General features: G+C 40.2%; 1 long non-coding RNA gene across 1 annotated transcript in view; it reads left to right on the forward strand.

Moving 5' to 3' along the window:
• Positions 1-17154, forward strand: part of LOC144329673 (uncharacterized) — a 176691-nt gene that overhangs the window by 116124 nt on the left and 43413 nt on the right. Inside the window, exon 2 of the long non-coding RNA XR_013395288.1 lies at positions 10128-10200. This is a non-coding gene — a long non-coding RNA (uncharacterized LOC144329673). The remainder of the gene's footprint in view (positions 1-10127; positions 10201-17154) is intronic.

Genomic DNA, 17154 nt, shown 5'->3' on the forward strand with positions numbered 1-17154 from the left:
TCTTTCCTTCCTTCCTTCCCTCCCTCCTTTTTTCCTTCTTCCTTCCTTCCTTCTCCATCCTGCCATCCTGCCATCCTGCCTTCCTTCTACTTCCTAAATATTGACTGAGTACCTACCATGGGTCAGGCACCATGTTAGATGGCGATGGCTGTATAGAGGACATAGAGATTAAGAAGGCATACTCATGAAGCCAATATTCTCTGAACTGTTGCTGTTCCTTCTCCATATTTCTCCTCTCACCCCAACCCAGGACCTTGAAAATAAGAGGTGCTGATTTTAGCAGAGCGAGGAAGATTTACTAGAATCACGACTGAATTTCGGATAGGAGGAGAAACCTAAATGAATAAAAGGAAGTAAGGCATTAAGAGTCTTTAAGTAGCACATTTAAAGGTTGGCTGCTTTTGTGTTAAAGCCATTAGACATGATTAGCACTCTGGCAACTCAGTAAATAAGAGCTTTAGTTCTTTTCAAAGAATTCTGGGTGGTGGGTGGAGACAGAAGGAGAAACATAATTGGGGGTAGGTGAAGAGGCAGGAGGGCCCTTCCAAAGCCTTTACTTGGGGGGCTTGCTTTCTTAACGTGCAACCCAGCCAGTTCACCCTTCCATTGTTACATGCTAAATGACGCTTTATTCTTGTTCCATAATTGAGGGAGATTATAGTTTAGAAGTAATATTTAAAAATGGATTATCTAAATGTATACTGCTTATTATGTTGGCTCAGTACATTATGTGTATAGGTTGCAAAGAATTTTAGGGATTAAGTTGTAATTAATTTTTTATCACTTGAAATTTGTATATTATTCCCCATACCCCTGTGGCTGTAGTATTCTCTAACAGGATTTTTTGGAAGATAACAGAATATTTTTATCCAACAGCTAAGAAATATCGCTTGGTACAACTCATATAGAGCCAACCTAGATAAAGATAGAGTTGGAATGGGAAAAAGGAACAATTTTTCTTGACAAAATTCCTTTCTAAGTTTATTGTAGGATGACTTGCACTAGCTCTTTAAACTATTTTTTTAATTGAAAATGTGGGCCTGAAAAATGAGGAGTGGTGGAATTTGTCCTCATAAAAATGTAAGTAATAAGCTGGATACACATCATAGGCTCTTAATATTTACCAAATTGGTCATAAATGAGAGTTTTCTTTACCATGACAATTACCTTTTACACTATAATATATTCAAATTGAGGGCTTTGTTGGATTAACGCAGTATTCTTTCTAACGGCATCCTGGCAAGGGTCTATGTTGTGGACTTCTATTTTTATAAAAGAAATGTCCAATTACTGAAGAGTCACAACACTATGTCCAAACACTAAAAGAAATTGCATTCAAACCGGATTTTTCTGTGATGATCTGATTTTAAACAAACAGCCCTATTATCTCTATAATTACTCTATCGACAATGTTAAATTTGACCTGAGCCCTGCGCTCTTAGAAAAGAGCAAAGTGTGACAAATCCTCTCATTCTTTGTGTTCCTAGAAAGGGCTTAGTGCAAAGAATCACCCTTTCCCATATGACTTCAATAAGACTCACGAAAACATGCCTTGTTTACCTATGACAAGGCCAGACATAAAACCTCTAAATTCCCGTTCTTCACCACGTAAATGATTAGCTACAATCTGTTGGTTAAACCAACTTTAGGTTAAGTTTCCCTCCTTCTACCAGATTACTAAACTATGGCCCATCCTCAGCCTGAGGTTGCACAGAACCCCTCCTTGATAGCGCCTACCCAACTGAGGATAGGGGATACTGAGGCCTCATGATAAAATGTTCTCTGGCCCAGTGTCCCATCACACCACCTTTTATTCAACTTCCCCACACTTGGATTTTTGTAGCTATGCGCCTTAGTCTGTTTTGTGCTGCATACCTGAGACTGGGTAATTTATAAAAGACAAGTGTATTGGCTTACCGTTCTGGAGACTGGGAAGTCTAAGATCAAGGCTCTGGCAGATTTGGGTCTGGTGAAGCCATTCTTTTCCTCCAAGATGGTGCCTTACATGCTGCATCCTCTGGAGAGAAGGAGTGCTGGATCCTCCTGTGGCAAAAAGCAGAGGAGCCAAAGGCAAAAAGGGACTGAATTTGCCCTTTTATATTGGCATTAACCCCAGCCTCCATCCTCATGAACTAACCATCTTTTAAAGGTCCTCCTCTTAATACTGTTACAATGATAGTTAAATATCGACATGAGTTTTAGAGAGAACAACCATTCAAACAGTTCCACTGTGTTCACCCCTCTCTATAAAAGACAAATCCTTTTTGCCTAACTCTTGAGGTGCTTACAGATCTTACAGTCAGAATGTTCTTCCTGTTGCAATAGTACCCCTCTCTCTATTGCAATTGTTGCCCCACAGGGATTCCTTGCAACAGTTGTTTTGAATAAAGTTTCTCCTTACCAAGTCCAGATTTATTTTTTATTTGACATTGCTTATACTTATCAGATACTATATCCTCCAAAACTCAGAGAAACTAAAATACTTCCAGAGGGCTTTCAGGAAAATAAATCAAATAAATTTTTTTTTGCTGTATTTAATGTTTTAGAATAAATTAAGATGATATAGGAACCAAAACCCTGGTTTCTCATACAGGCTACACTCAGAAATTCCCCATACTACCTCCATATGGCCATATTTTGTTTACTACTCTTAACTAATGGGCTCTGTGTACCCATTTTCTTCTTGAAAATAGGGTATAGAGTAGGCCTTAGGCACTGAGGATTTGTTTCTAGTTTTATTATTAAAACCATGAAAACCTATAGAATAAAGTAAACTTTGATTTTGCTAAGGCACCAATTTGAAGCCTACCTTTTATGAAACTGGTGTGAGTGTAGTGAGAAATGTAGCCACCTGAACTTCATTGTGTCTTTATTATTGAGAAACAATGTTAATGTAGAAATAATATTTTAGTTGTGTTCACATACTTTGGTATTACATTGGAATGTTGATTTTCTGCTGTAGTGGAGAAAAACGTTTGTATTCTACCCTCCTAGGTTCTATTGTTGGAGCCCAGTGGTTCATGCCTGTAATCCCAGCACATTGGGAGGCTGAGACGGGCAGATCACCTGAGGTCAGGAGTTCGAGAACAGCCTGGCCAAAATGGTGAAACCTCAAATATACTAAAAATACAAAAAAATTAGCCCAGCGTAGTGGTGCATGCCTGTAATCCCAATTACTTGGGGGGCTGAGGCACGAGAATCATCTGAACCTGGGAGGTGGAGTTTGCGGTGAGTTGAGATTGCACCACTGCACTCCAGCCTGGGTGACAGAGCGAGACTCCATCTGCAAAAATAAATAAATAAATAAATAAACAAACTGACAAAAGGCAAATTAATAGGAGAAAAAGGCATATACATCTTATTTTTAACTTTATGTGCACAGGAGCCCCCACAGAAAAGGAGTGGAAACCTAAAGATGTGGTTAGACCTGGGGCTTATGTACCACTTTAACAAAGGGTGATAAACTTTTCTTTTAATTTTTAATTTTAATTTTAAGTTCTGGGGTACATGTGCAGGATGTGCAGGTTTTTAACATAGGTAAACGTGTGCCATGGTGGTTTGCTGCACCTATCAACCCACCACCCCTTCACCTAGGTATTAAGCCCAGCATGCATTAGCTATTTTTCCTAATAACAAAGGGTGATAAATTTATGGAGAAGTGGCTAGACAAAGGAAAAGAAGTTTGGGTTCCTAGGAGCAGTGAATTGTGGAGAATGACCAAAAATATATATGAGATAAGGGTTGTTTAGTTAAGTTTGTTTTACACGTAAGAGTCATTGCTCTTTTCCTGGTACAAGAAAGGGAAACACTTTTACAGATAGAAATTTATGTCACTTTTACAAAGGGTAATTTATGTCTTGCTTTTGGGCAGAAAACAGGGAGGGCAGAGGGCAGAGGGCAGAGAGCTCTTCCATGTCTGCTATTTCTTAATTACCTTTAACTCAAAATATTCCTTATGCCAAAGTGGCATATTTTGGAGTGGTATGTTTTAATCCCCTTCAGTGCTATTTTCACTACCTCCCTCATCACTCAGGACAGTTCTTTACGTGCCAATATACATTTCCTTCAATGTATCAGTAAAAACAGCAGACATTTCCTTCAATATATTAGTAAAAACAATTTTATTGCAGGGCCTCTCACTGCAGATCTAGAGGAAAAACCATTTTGTGGCTCTTATTACTGGGTTGATAGCACAGCAGACAATAGGTAAATAAGGATGGCCATATTTTCCTCCTGATTCCTTCCCCAAGGTCAGAGCAGGAAAAGAGTGCTTTGACTTTGCAGAACATTCTTCATGTGGCTCTTACCTATCCCGTTGGGCTTAATTCTTTTCTTAATGAGCTGCACACCTGTGTCCCTGGCTGGCTGCCCTCCACACAGTGGGAAGAGGTGAGGGAGCGTGACTTCCTCCTTCATCCTGAGCTCTAGGATTCAGAGCTGTGTCTGCCTGTATTTTGTTGAACATCCCAAGTGTGGGTGGTATTCTGAATATCTTCCCATTATGCTAAGCAGCTAACATCGACTTTGTTATGCAGATTGAAGTTAAAGACAGTAAAATTTCTCAGTCATATCCAGGTTCACCACAACCAAGCAAACTTCCCAATTGCACAACATATTGAAGAAAACTACGCCTGAGTTGTTTCTGTTTTTGTTTTCTAAATTTCCTGGCTAGTGGATACTGAGCTCGAGTCAAAGAAGATGATGTTAAATATTACCCATGCCTTGGGGTTTGGGGAAATGGCCTCACCATAAAAAGTGCAAAATGAGTCCTGAGAGCTGTCATAGACTTACCCCAGCCCCTCATTCATTACGGGGTATTCAAATCAGGATCTGGGGTGAGGATGGAGAGGAATAGTAGCAACTCAGATTTCTATTTGACCATTATCATATCTCAAGAAAATGCCTGGATGGATTTTTACCCAATTTAGATGGTATATTTGGGATAGTAGAACTCAAAATGTACCCTATGTGAGATATGCATAGTTTACTTCAAGGAGCCATGAGAGAACCTTAAAAAGATAAACAGTCTTTCTCTGGAGAACCTGAAACTGGGTATATTAGTCCGTTTTCATGCTGCTGATAAAGACATACCCGAGACTGGGCAATTTACAAAAGAAAGAAGTTTAATGGAGAACTCACAGTTAGTAGTTCCACGTGGCTGGGGAGGCCTCACAATCGTGGCAGAAGGCAAGGAGGAGCAAGTCACATCTTACATGGATGGAGGCAGGCAAAAAGAGGGAGAACTTGTGCAGGGGAATGCCTCTTTTGAAACCATCAGGTCTTGTGGGAGTTATTCACTATTATGAGAACAGCATGGGAAAGAATTTCCCCCATGATTCAATTACCTCCCACCCGGTCCCTCCTACAACATGTGGGAATTCAAGATGAGATTTGGGTGGGGATGAAGTCAAACCATATCACTAGAGCAAAATTAAAAGTCTGGTGGTGGGACATATCTGTAGAGACTTGCCAGACATGTTAAAATGTGGAGGGAAAAGAAAGCAGCTGTCTGCAGTATGACCCCAAAATCTGAAGTCGTAGAAGGACACTGATTGTGGCTGCTGGTTTGTGATTGAGTTTCTCCCCATGGGAGCAATGCTATGCAGCATCATCTGCAGCAAGGGACACCCTGGGTATAAAATAAACCAGCCTATGCTACCTCAATATACATCTCTTTGGCATAGGACTATTTTGCCCTCTTCCTATCTACCTAAAAGCAGGATATACAGTTCCTTTTGTGAAGGTATTGCTTCTGCCCTCCATTATACCAGGATCAGAACAATCCTTATCACTGGAGACAGAATATCAGCATCAAAATGAGTCTGCAGAGACAAACTTTACAAAAATCACTCTTTTATTTTATTATTTTCTCTTACATGTTTCTTCCTGCCATTTATTGCCCTTAAATGTTCAACCTCTTCTCTTTTGACTTGCCATTTCTCCATAAATTTATCATCCTTGGCCGGGCGCGGTGGCTCAAGCCTGTAATCCCAGCACTTTGGGAGGCCGAGGCGGGCGGATCACAAGGTCAGGAGATCGAGACCACAGTGAAACCCCGTCTCTACTAAAAATACAAAAAAAAAAAAAAAAAAAAAAAAAATTAGCCGGGCGCGGTGGCGGGCGCCTGTAGTCCCAGCTACTCAGGAGGCTGAGGCAGGAGAATGGCGGGAACCCGGGAGGCGGAGCTTGCAGTGAGCCGAGATCGCGCCACTGCACTCCAGCCTGGGCAACAGCGTGAGACTCCGTCTCAAAAAAAAAAAAAAAAAAAAAAAAAAAAAATATATATATATATATATATATATATATCATCCTTTGCTAAAATGGCATAGATGCCCCTGTGTCTAGCCATTCTTTGGGTCTCTACTTCGTTTCTATGAAGGCTTCCATGCATGTAAAAATTAGAATGTTATTATCAAATAAAATTTTTATACCTTTCTCTTGTTAATTTTTTTGTCAGTCTAATTCTCAGACTCTAGCCCTAGAACTTAAAAGGGTAGAGGAAAGGTTTTTCTTTTCCCTCTCTTACATATAACCGTCTCAAATTCCCCCCTCTCTCTCATTTTCTCCATGGGCTTCTAACTTGCTTGAGCTATTGGTTACCTTGTATTTTTTGATCCTGTGTTGTTATCCTTTTATCAATGAGGACACACTTCCAATACATGTTTGTTTATATGTTAATATTATACTTGTAGTACTGCACTAGTATTTCATGTGCATTATAAATATGCATAAAAATAGAAATTCTGATTAAAAAATACCAGTATTCTGATATTTCCTTTCTCACTTACCAATGGATGGTTGAGTCTTCATCCCACTCTGGAGTATCTCCTCCAAGCTAGTTTTATTTCAAGAGTCAGAGAGAACATTTTGAAATGCAATTTTAATCCTATTGCTCACCAGCTTAAGGCTAGTTAGGTGTCTGCACTGAGAAGAAAATGTTATTCCTGGTGGCCAAGAAGCCCTCCCCTGCCCTGCTGCTACCTAATTTGTGTCCTGCTTCAGTCCCTCTCTGCCACTCTGTCCCTGGCTTATTAGGTTTCTGCCATATTGATCTCCATTTGGTTTCTCAAATGCTACAAGCTTGTTCCTGTCACTGAACCTTCATGTAGGATTAATTTTGTAGAGAAAAAAGTACCTTTTCCTTTTAGTCTTCTAAGTTCTCCCCTGGGGTCCTTGAAATAAAAGGCAGATCAACAAGAGAAAAAACCATATACATTTATTTAATATATGTTTTATGTGACACAGGAGCCTCCATAAGAAATGAAGATTCAAAGAAATGTTTAAATATGAGCATATTTATGCTAGGTTCCATGAAGAGTAGAAAGGCGTGGAAAATGTGATAGGACAAAGGGTTTGAGCGAAAGGTAGTAAACTAGGGGTAACTTGCTAAGGCCTGTTCATGCAGGTTCCTATCGGAATGTCTCCATCTTTGGAGCAGAGGATGGTTTTTACTTATGGCACTTCTCATATGAGGGTCTTATGACCTGCTTCAGGGGAGAAGTGCTAGGGAAGATCACAGAGTCCTTTCTGTCATTTCTCAAATTTCTTCACCTTAATTTAAAACATTCAGTATGCCAAGGTGCCATGTTTTGGGGTAGCATGTCCTGAAACTCATTGGTTTGAAGACCCGGACTTTTAGTCCTCTTCTGAATAATCTTAACTCATTCGTTGAATCTCATCTTTCAAGTTATTTCCTCAGAGAAATGTTCTCTGACACCAGCCATCTCCTTTCTCCCTATTCCAAATCAGTTTTTCCTATATTAACCTCTTATCTCATCGTAAAAGTTTTGCTTTATAGCACTTGCTACAATGGATAATTTTACTATACTCATGGCATCGTTTGATTAATAACTATTTCTGTCAATAACTTCTGTGTACCCTGAGATTGTGTCTTTTAAAAAAAATATCTTATCCCTGGTTCTTAGACTGTATTTAACACATAGTAGCTACTTTAAAAAAAAAATCTTATCCCTGGTTCTTAGACTATGTTTAACACATAGTAGTTTTGATAATTGAACAAACAAACAATGACCTTATGTCCCATATCATGGCATGTGGTTTTGGGGAATGAGGGCTCAGCGTATATGGAGCAGAAACTTTTCCATAAAATTCAGAGTGTAGGACTGGTAGTTTTCTCTTTGTTCTTGTTAACCATATATCGAGTTGTTATTTGTAGCTTTAGTGATATAAATATCAGAAAGAGATTATATTCAAAGAATAAGCATATTGCAGAATTCTGTGGGATAGTGCTTTTTCTTCTAAATGTGCCTATCACTTTCCTTATTTTAATGCTGTCATTTTTGGCAGGGAGCTGCTGATACTACAAGTCCAGCTCTTAACCGTCATTCAGTTGTCTTGATTAGGGAACAAGTCAGCATTCCTAAATTATTCACAAGTCTCAGGCATTGCTGAGGACTAGCAAATGTCAAATATAGTAATTGTCATCCAGGCAGAAAGAAGAACTTGATTTGAATGTATGCATTTAAATTAACAGGAAAGCAGAACTGGGAAAGTGACCCTACCTCTTCCTTAAGTGCCCAGACAATTAAATGCAAATGGATTCCCAGAGGAGTCTCATGCCAGCTGCTCCTCATTCCTCTCAAACAGAGAGGAAAATGGCATTCACAGTGTCCTTCTAGGGCAGAGGGTCTGACATTGGCTGAAACCCCTACAGTGCTTGACCGGTGTTAATCTGCATAAATACATCTAATGGGAGCATATTTTGAAGCATCGATTGGGGCTCTTTTTTTTTTAAAGTGCTGTCTGTGATAATCAAATTCCTAGTGACTTCCCTACAGCCCAGGCAGCTGTATACTGCTTTAAGGAGAAAAAGGGAGGTGCCATATAAATGAGGACATAAAGGTCAAATAAACTTAGTCATTTATTCATTTATTTTTTTAAACAAATCCTATTCAGTCTTACAGGGAGTTGTGGTTCTAGAGCTACTGTGTGAATAAAATAAGTTCTCTAACTCATAGAGCTTACATCTACTCAGGTAGATATATAACAAACATAAACTAATATGCAATTAACGTAAGTGCGATAATAATATTAATAATAGCATCAGATTAAAAAGATAGAAAGTGAAGGAGGTGAGGGTGTTTAGATACCTCATTGAATAAATATCATTTAAATAATGGCCAGAATTAGCAAATAAATATACAGGATGCCCAGTATGTATACGCATGGTGTTATTAGAAAAGAGTCCCGGTCCAGACCCCAAGAGAGAGTTCTTGGATCTTGCACAAGAAAGAATTCAGGGCGAGTCCAAACAGTAAAGTGAAAGCAAGTTTATCAGGAAAGTAAAGGAATAAAAGAATGGCTACTCCGTAGGCAGCGCAGCCCCAAGGGCCTCTGGTTGCCCATTTTTATGGTTATTTTTTGATTACGTGCTTAACAAGGGGTGGATTATTCATGCTTCCCTTTTTTAGACCACCTAGTGTAACTTCCTTATGTTGCCATGGCATTTGTAAACTGTCATAGTGCTGGTGGGAGTGAAGCAGTGAGGACAGCCAGAGGTCACTCTTATCACCATCTTGAGTTGGTGGGTTTTAGCTGACTTCTTTACTGCAACCTGTTTTTTATCAGCAAGGTCTTTATGACCTGTATCTTGTGCCAACCTCCTATCTCATCCTGTGAGTAAGAATGCCTTAACTTACTGGGAATACAGCACGGCAGGTCTTAGCCTTATTTTACCTTCCCCCTATTCAAGATGGAGTTGTTCTAGTTAAAATGCCTCTGACAATGGGATATACTTATAGTAAAAAAATTATTCATTGTTAATATGAAATTAAAATTTTACAAATGTATTCAACTTTATCTTGCTACCCTACATTCAAATCACATCTTGAATAATATGAAGAAGCTGACCATGGAAAGACCTGGAGAAAATGCTGTATGGGCAGGAGATTGGTGCATGTAAAATGCCCTAAGTCGGAAACAAGGAGGAAAAGATGTTTGTAGATAGGGTTGGGAGTTTGTCCAGATCACACTGCATAGGGGCCTTGCAAACCATGATGTGGATTGTGAATATTATTTTAAGTGTGTGGAAAGCCACTGAAGAAGCATTTGGGGAAAAAAGTGTCATGATCTGCTTTCTGTTTTAAAAATAACTCTTCGGCTTTCAGGATGGAGAACATCCTGGAGGTAAGAGAGGAAGCAGAAAAGCCAGCAGAGCAGGCTGAGACCTGGCGTGAGATGGTGAGTGCTGAAGGGGGATGGGAGTTGCAGATGTGATGAGAAGTACTTCAATTTGGTATATATTTTTAAAATAAAGCCAAGAAGAATTACTGAAGGATTGCATATGGGGTACTGGGAAAAGGAGAATCAATAATGATTCCAAAGTTCCTGGTCTGAGTAATCATTTCAAAAGTTGCTAATGTTGGTAGGAAGAACATCTTTTCATTCAAATTTCTAGAGGTTTCCCAGTTCTGAATCAGATACAAGATAGGCTGGAGAAAAAATGGGGAGAGACAGGGAGAAATGGTTATTTGAAATGAAAATATGTTAAATCTCATGGATTATTCAGCATCAAGAACTACCTCCGGGGATATGCATGAAATCTGAGTCACACTTGTCCGCCTTGTAGCCTTCTGATGATATCAAACTATCAATTGACAAGGGGTTTGCTATGTTCTGAGACTTAAGTTTTAAGACTTAGTTCTGCATCCAACCTATTGCACTATCTACATCCAATTGTTTGAGACACTCAGAAATATTTCCTCTCCTTCACTCTGAATATTTAGGATATGGTAATAATGGCATGAAAGCAAAGCTTTCATCCCTGTGGTAGGCAGAACAATTTTCCCCCCAAAATGTCTACATCCTAATACTCAGAACTTTTAAATATGTTATGTAGCAAAGGAGAATTGAGGTTGCTGATCTTAATACCAGACTGATCTTAATACCAGGAGGTTTTCCTGGATTACCTAGGCAGGTCAAGTGTAATCACAAGGGGCCTGTAAGTGTGGGAGGGGGAGGGAGGAGAGTTAGTACCAGAATGATGTGACATGGCAAGGACTTAACCTGCCATTGCTCTGGCTTTGAAAGTGGAAGCTGGCAAAGAGTCAAGGAATTTGGATAGCCTCTAGAAGCTGGAAAAGGCAGTAAGGCAGACTGTCTCGTAGAGGCTCCAGAAAGGAAGACAGTCATACTGACATCTTAATTTCAGCCTAGTGAGACTCATTTCAGACTTCTGGCCTCCATAATGGTCAGATATAAAACTTGTGTTATTTTAAGCCACTGAGTTTATAGTAATTTGCTATAGCAGCAATAGAAAATTAATACACTGACCGAGGTAGAAGTAGATAAAACCAGCTGAACATCTTCACTGAGGACATCAGTGATAGAACATGTTCCTTATTTTGTACACAAAGGAGTCTTCAAATTTGCCCTGGCAGAGAGAACTGAAAATGAGAGAATTACCTGGATGATTGAGGAAAACATATCGAATGCCACATTTCTTCCAAATATTTTTCCTAGTCCTTGCTTTAGTTACCAGCTAAGCTTTCCAGAATGAGTCTGAAGTTTTTGAGTTTAGATTATTCTACGTAGAACATTGACTTTTCTGTGATCCTTACCACTATACTCTAAGCTCTTTCAAAGTGCAAACTATATCTCATTCAACAGTGAGAGCTTAGCACTCAGCAAATAATTGTTGAACAAACGAATGAATGAATGAATGCTTCCATTTCCTTTCAATTTTGACAATGAGTATGGCAGATCAATGTCTTAGTTCATTCTCCCACTGCTATAAAGAACTGCCTGAAACTGGGTCATTTATAAAGGTTAAATTGACTCACAGTTCCACATGGTTGGGGAGGTCTCAGGAAACTTACAATCCTGGTGGAAGGTGAAGGGGAGGCAAAGACCTTCCTTACGTGGCAGCAGGAATGAGACAGCTAGCAAGAGCAGGGAAAACTGCTTTATAAAACCATCAGATCTCGTGAGAACTCAGTAACTGTCATGAGAAAAGCATGGTCCAATCACCTCCCACTGGGTCACTCCTTCAACATGTGGGGACTATAGGGATTACAATTAAAGATGAGATTTGGGTGAGGACACAGCCAAACCATGTCAATCAGTGTGTGTATAGCAACTGTTGAGTTGGAAGATCACAAGTTAAGCTTGAATTCATCCAAGTCATTTTGCAAGACCTGGTCTGACAGACCAATTTGTTATGCAAGGTCATATTGTTGTAATTATTGTCCCTCAGCATATACATGGGCCAGGAACCAAGCATTAAAATGCAGTAAGTCCTTGGCATCTAATCTCTTTTTTTTTGTTGCTTGACCTGATCTGTGACAGACTGGAGAGTGAGCCTGAAAAGTCATTTGCAGCCCTGCCAGACTGCTGTAAGAATAACAGCTTTGGCTCGCCACTGGGAGGAGGATAACATGAGAGGTGATGCAGTCAGTCTGCAGGGGAAATTGGAACTCAGTTGTCCAGGAAGACTGGGTCTGAGGACAAGGCAGGGAAGAATGAGAGAGCATTAAGAGAACCGTGGGAAACCTTAGGTTGTTTAAGGTTAAATTTGAGATGCATTCGTTCAGTGATTGTTTGCTCTATAGGATGTTTTATGTAAGGCATCATGCAAAATACCAAAAGGGAGGCAATGATGAATAATCACAGCTGACATTTATTTCCTGTTTATTATATGTCAGGCACTGTGCTAAGCATTTTAAAAGCAGTATCTCATTTAATCTTCAAACCAATTTTATGGGGGAAGAACAACTATTATACTCATTAAGTTGATGAGAACAATTAAGCTTAGTGACAATAACTTGCCCAAGGGTACCCAGTAAGTGGCAAAACTGAATATTCAGACTGAGGTTGGTTTAAAAGTCTATTCTTTTAACCACTACACATAATGGCCTGGTCTTTAATCATTGAACCTAATAATCTAATTGCTCCCCTTTTATTCTTGGAGAGGAAATAAGATACACAAATGGAGAAGTTATAATATGAGAAAAATGCGATGAGTGCTGTACAGAAGGACTGAGCTCAGCAATATGGAACACAGTACTTCTGAGAATGTAATCCAACAGGATTTAAGCAGCAGGAGTTAGCAAATAATAGTAGAAGCCATTGAGTATTTATTGTAAGTCAGGTGCTTTGCCTCCATTTATTCATTCATTCAAAAAATATTTACCAAGTAGGCCGGGAGCGGTGGCTCACGCCTATAATCCCAGCACTTTGGGAGGCCGAGGCGGGCAGATCATGAGGTCAGGAGATCGAGACCATTCTGGTTAGCATGATGAAACCCCGTCTCTACTAAAAAATACAAAAAATTAGCCAGGCATGGTGGCAGGCACCTGTAGTCCCAGCTACTCAGAAGGCTGAGGCAGGAGAATGGCGTGAACCCGGGAGGTGCAGCTTGCAGTGAGCCAAGACTGCACCACTGCACTCCAGCCTGGGTGACAGAGTGAGACTCCGTCTCAAAAAAAAAAAAAAATTTACCAAGTGCTTGCTAGTCACCTGGTACCCTTCTAAGTACTTGGGACCCATTAAAAAATAAGAATAAGTATACCTGTTCTCTTGAATCTTGTATTCCAATAGAGGGAGAGAAACAGTAAAGAATAAACTACACACGTATAGTTTATACACACAAACACACATGTGTGTATACATGTTCACACAAACTCACACCCACACTCACGGTTTTAAATGTTCAAGGGCATTATATGCAATGGAGGAAGAAAAAGTGGAAGAGTGCAATAGATACTTTAAATGGGGTAATCATGCGTTAGGGCATAACCAAAATATCTCATTGAATCCCCAAACTCTTTTGAGGCACATATTATTTTTGTGCCCCCTTTTCAGATAGTGAAACAGGCTTACCGAGGTTAACTAGTTTGTTCAAGAAAGTAATGGAATTGGGATACCAATCAGGTATATGGACTCCAGAAGCTGTGTCCTCAAGCCTGCTGCTATTCTCACTCCCTAAAATGTTGTCTCCTCTTCCTCCCCACTCTCCTTCTCCTCCTTTTTCTCCTTTCTTCCCTCCCTTCCTCTTTCTTCTTGAAACTGCGTTTGTGGCTATCAGGATTAACGTTCTAACTACTTAACATTTTCCAGAACTTGCTGAACTTCGAGAACTGACAGCCCCTCCTCTACTGGCCCAGCTCATCCTTAGTTATGGAGACCCCAGCAAAAATCACAAGAACTTCAGTCACTTCACCCCTGCCTCCCACCATCTGCCCACCAGAAGCCACCTCCAGCACAGCAGAACCACATCATGTGTTAGCCTAGTGGATTTAGCATTTGTTTCTCCATTTTTTCCTGCTCTTTTTTTTCCCTTTTGTCAGATCTCCTGATTACTGAACCATATCTATACTTACCATGTCCTTGGAAAACTGGGTCTCGGGTCAGTAGAGGTCAGTGTAAGAACCAACTTTTGAAGCTGGGCTATTGCTTTCCAGCCTAGGGATTAAAGAGTCTTTCCTGTCCTCTCTTTCACAATGACCTAAGTCCAATAGACAACTTGGGGCCATGTCAAATCTGCTCCTATTATGAGGTGGATATACGTGAAAGAGAATTGGATTGGAGATCTCCAATTAGCACCATGACGTGTTCTCCTAAAAAGCTTGTTATTTGAGACCTCTGCCTAGTCTGGTTCCCAAGGTCTCTACTAGTATTGTAATTAATGTTTAGTGTGCAAGTGAATATTTTTGTTGGTATTAATAAGTCCACCAGGGCTAGCCATGGGCAAGATCATCAAGAAGTAGGTATTTTTATTTGTTAATCAAACAGTATATTTTCTCATTCAATTCTTAGTACTCAATGAGATAGGCACCATACTATTCTCCCTATTTTATAGATGACAAAACTGAGGTACAGGGAGGTTAAGTTGCCTGAGGCTACATCGCTAGAGAATAGCAGGGCTAGACTAGAAACTGAAACCTGTCATAACTCATTTGCGATATTTTCTCTAGATGCTGAGGATCTAGGCAAGGGATCCCTGATTTCAGGAAACTTTCAGCCCAGTGGGGAGATAATCAAGTAAATTCAAAATATTAATAACAGGCCATTTATTAACAGTTGGAGAGTGTGCAGGTAGAATTCTGGGATAGAGCAACCAGGGAAAACCAGTGGGATTTCTTTCTTCTTCCTCACCCAAACCATTTTTATCTTACCAGTAGCAGCATATGCTTCTATGACTTATGCTTTCCATGAAGTGGGTCTGGCTGTCTCTCACCTCCTCATGATTCTGTTAGAGGACCGTCCTGAAACATGTCCGGTGAGGATGGTAGCCTGTCATACCAGCTAATTTGTTGCCCTAAGCTCTGGTTATCTATTATTGCCTAATAAACTACTTTAAAACTTAATAGCTTAAACAAATTTATTTTATTATCTGTTATGATTTTCTGGGACAGGAATTTGGTAAAATGTGCCTTTGCTATTCTGCTCCACATGGCAGAGACTCTGGTCACTGGGTGGTATATAACTGGTGGCTGGATTCATCCAGAGGGTCCAAAATGAGTTCACCTTACATCCTGGCACCTTGATGGACACCTGGAAAGCTGAGCTCCCTCTCCATGTACCCTCAGGTGGTCTCTCTATGTACTTCTCAGGTGGTCTCTCCAGCAGGTTGTCAGAATTCTTATGGGGTGACTCAGCTACCAAGAGACCCCAAAGTTGAAGCTGCCTGCTCTCTTAAAGTCTAAGCCTGGAACTGGCATTACATGACTTCCATCAGCCTTCATTGGTTAAAGCAGTTCTAGTCAGCCCTATCCAAGGGAAAGAGAAGTACACACCACTTCTGGATGGAGGCATGTCAAAGAATTGGCGGCTGTCTTTTATCTATTACTGTTTCTAGTACACTTTGCATGAAAGTTTCTATGTGTGTATGTGTGTGTGTGTATATATACATATAAAATAGGTATATACATATATAAAATATGCATGTGTATATATATAATATGTATTTTTTTGAGACAGATTCTTACTCTGTCACCCAGGCTGGAGTGCGATTGTGGCTCACTGCAGCCTCAACCTCCCAAGCTCAAGTGATCCTCCCATCTCACTTTCCCAAGTAGCTGGGACCACAGGTGCATACCACCATGCCCAGCTAATTTTCTTTTTTTTTTTTTGTAGAGATGGGGTCTCACTATGTTGCCAGGGCTGATCTCTAACTCCTAGGATGAAGTGATCCTTCCACTTGAGCCTCCCAAAGTGCTAGGATTACAGGTGTAAGCCACTGAACTTGGCCAGATTCAAAATATTTCTAATAAAATAGTACTTATTTCTGAAGACTCATTGAAGCTGAGGTGCCACAGCCTTCAATATTAAAAATATTGAATTCAATATTGAAATATATTTAATTCAGTATTCAATATCGATATGGTTTGGCTCTGTGTCCCTACTCAAATTTCATGTTGAATTGTCATCCTGAGTTTTGGAGGCGGGATCTGTTGGGAGGTGTTGAATCATGAGGGTGGTTTCTAACGGTTTAGCACCATCCCCCTAGTGCTGTTTCATGGTAGAGTTCTCATGAGATCCGGTTGCTCGAAAGTGTGTAGCACTTCCCCCTTAATTCTCTCTCTCTCTCTCCTGCCTTACCATGTGAGTATGGTGCTTGCTTTCCCCTCTCCTCCCACCATGATTGTTAAGTTTCCTAAGGCCTCCCCAGTCATGCTTCCTGTACAGCCTGTGGAACTAGGAGTCAATTAAACCTCTTTTATTCATAAATTACCCAGTCTCAGGTATGTCTTTATAACAGTGTGAGAATGGTCTTATACAGAAATTTGGTACCAGAGAAATTGGGCATTGCTATAATGATACCTAAAATGGGCAGAGGTTGGAACAGTTTGGAGGGCTCAGAAGATAGGAAGATAAGGCAAAGTTTGGGGCTTTCTAGAGATTTGTTGAGTGGTTGTGACCAAAATGCTGATACTGATATTGACAGTGAAGTCCAGGTTGAGGAGGTCTCAGATGGAGATGAGGAATTTATTGGGAACTGGAGTAAAGGTCACTCGTGCTATGCTTTAGCAAAAAGACTGGTGGCATTTTGCCCCTGCCCTAGAGATTGACTTAAGTTTTAACTTGAGAGACATGACTTAGGGCATCTGGTGGACAAAATTTCTAATCAGCAAAGCATTCAAGATGTGGCCTGGCTGCTTCTAATAGCATACGCTCGTGTGCATTCACAAAGAG

Source organism: Macaca mulatta, chromosome 7 (genome assembly GCF_049350105.2).
Source record: "Macaca mulatta isolate MMU2019108-1 chromosome 7, T2T-MMU8v2.0, whole genome shotgun sequence".
Taxonomy (NCBI): Eukaryota; Metazoa; Chordata; class Mammalia; order Primates; family Cercopithecidae; genus Macaca; species Macaca mulatta.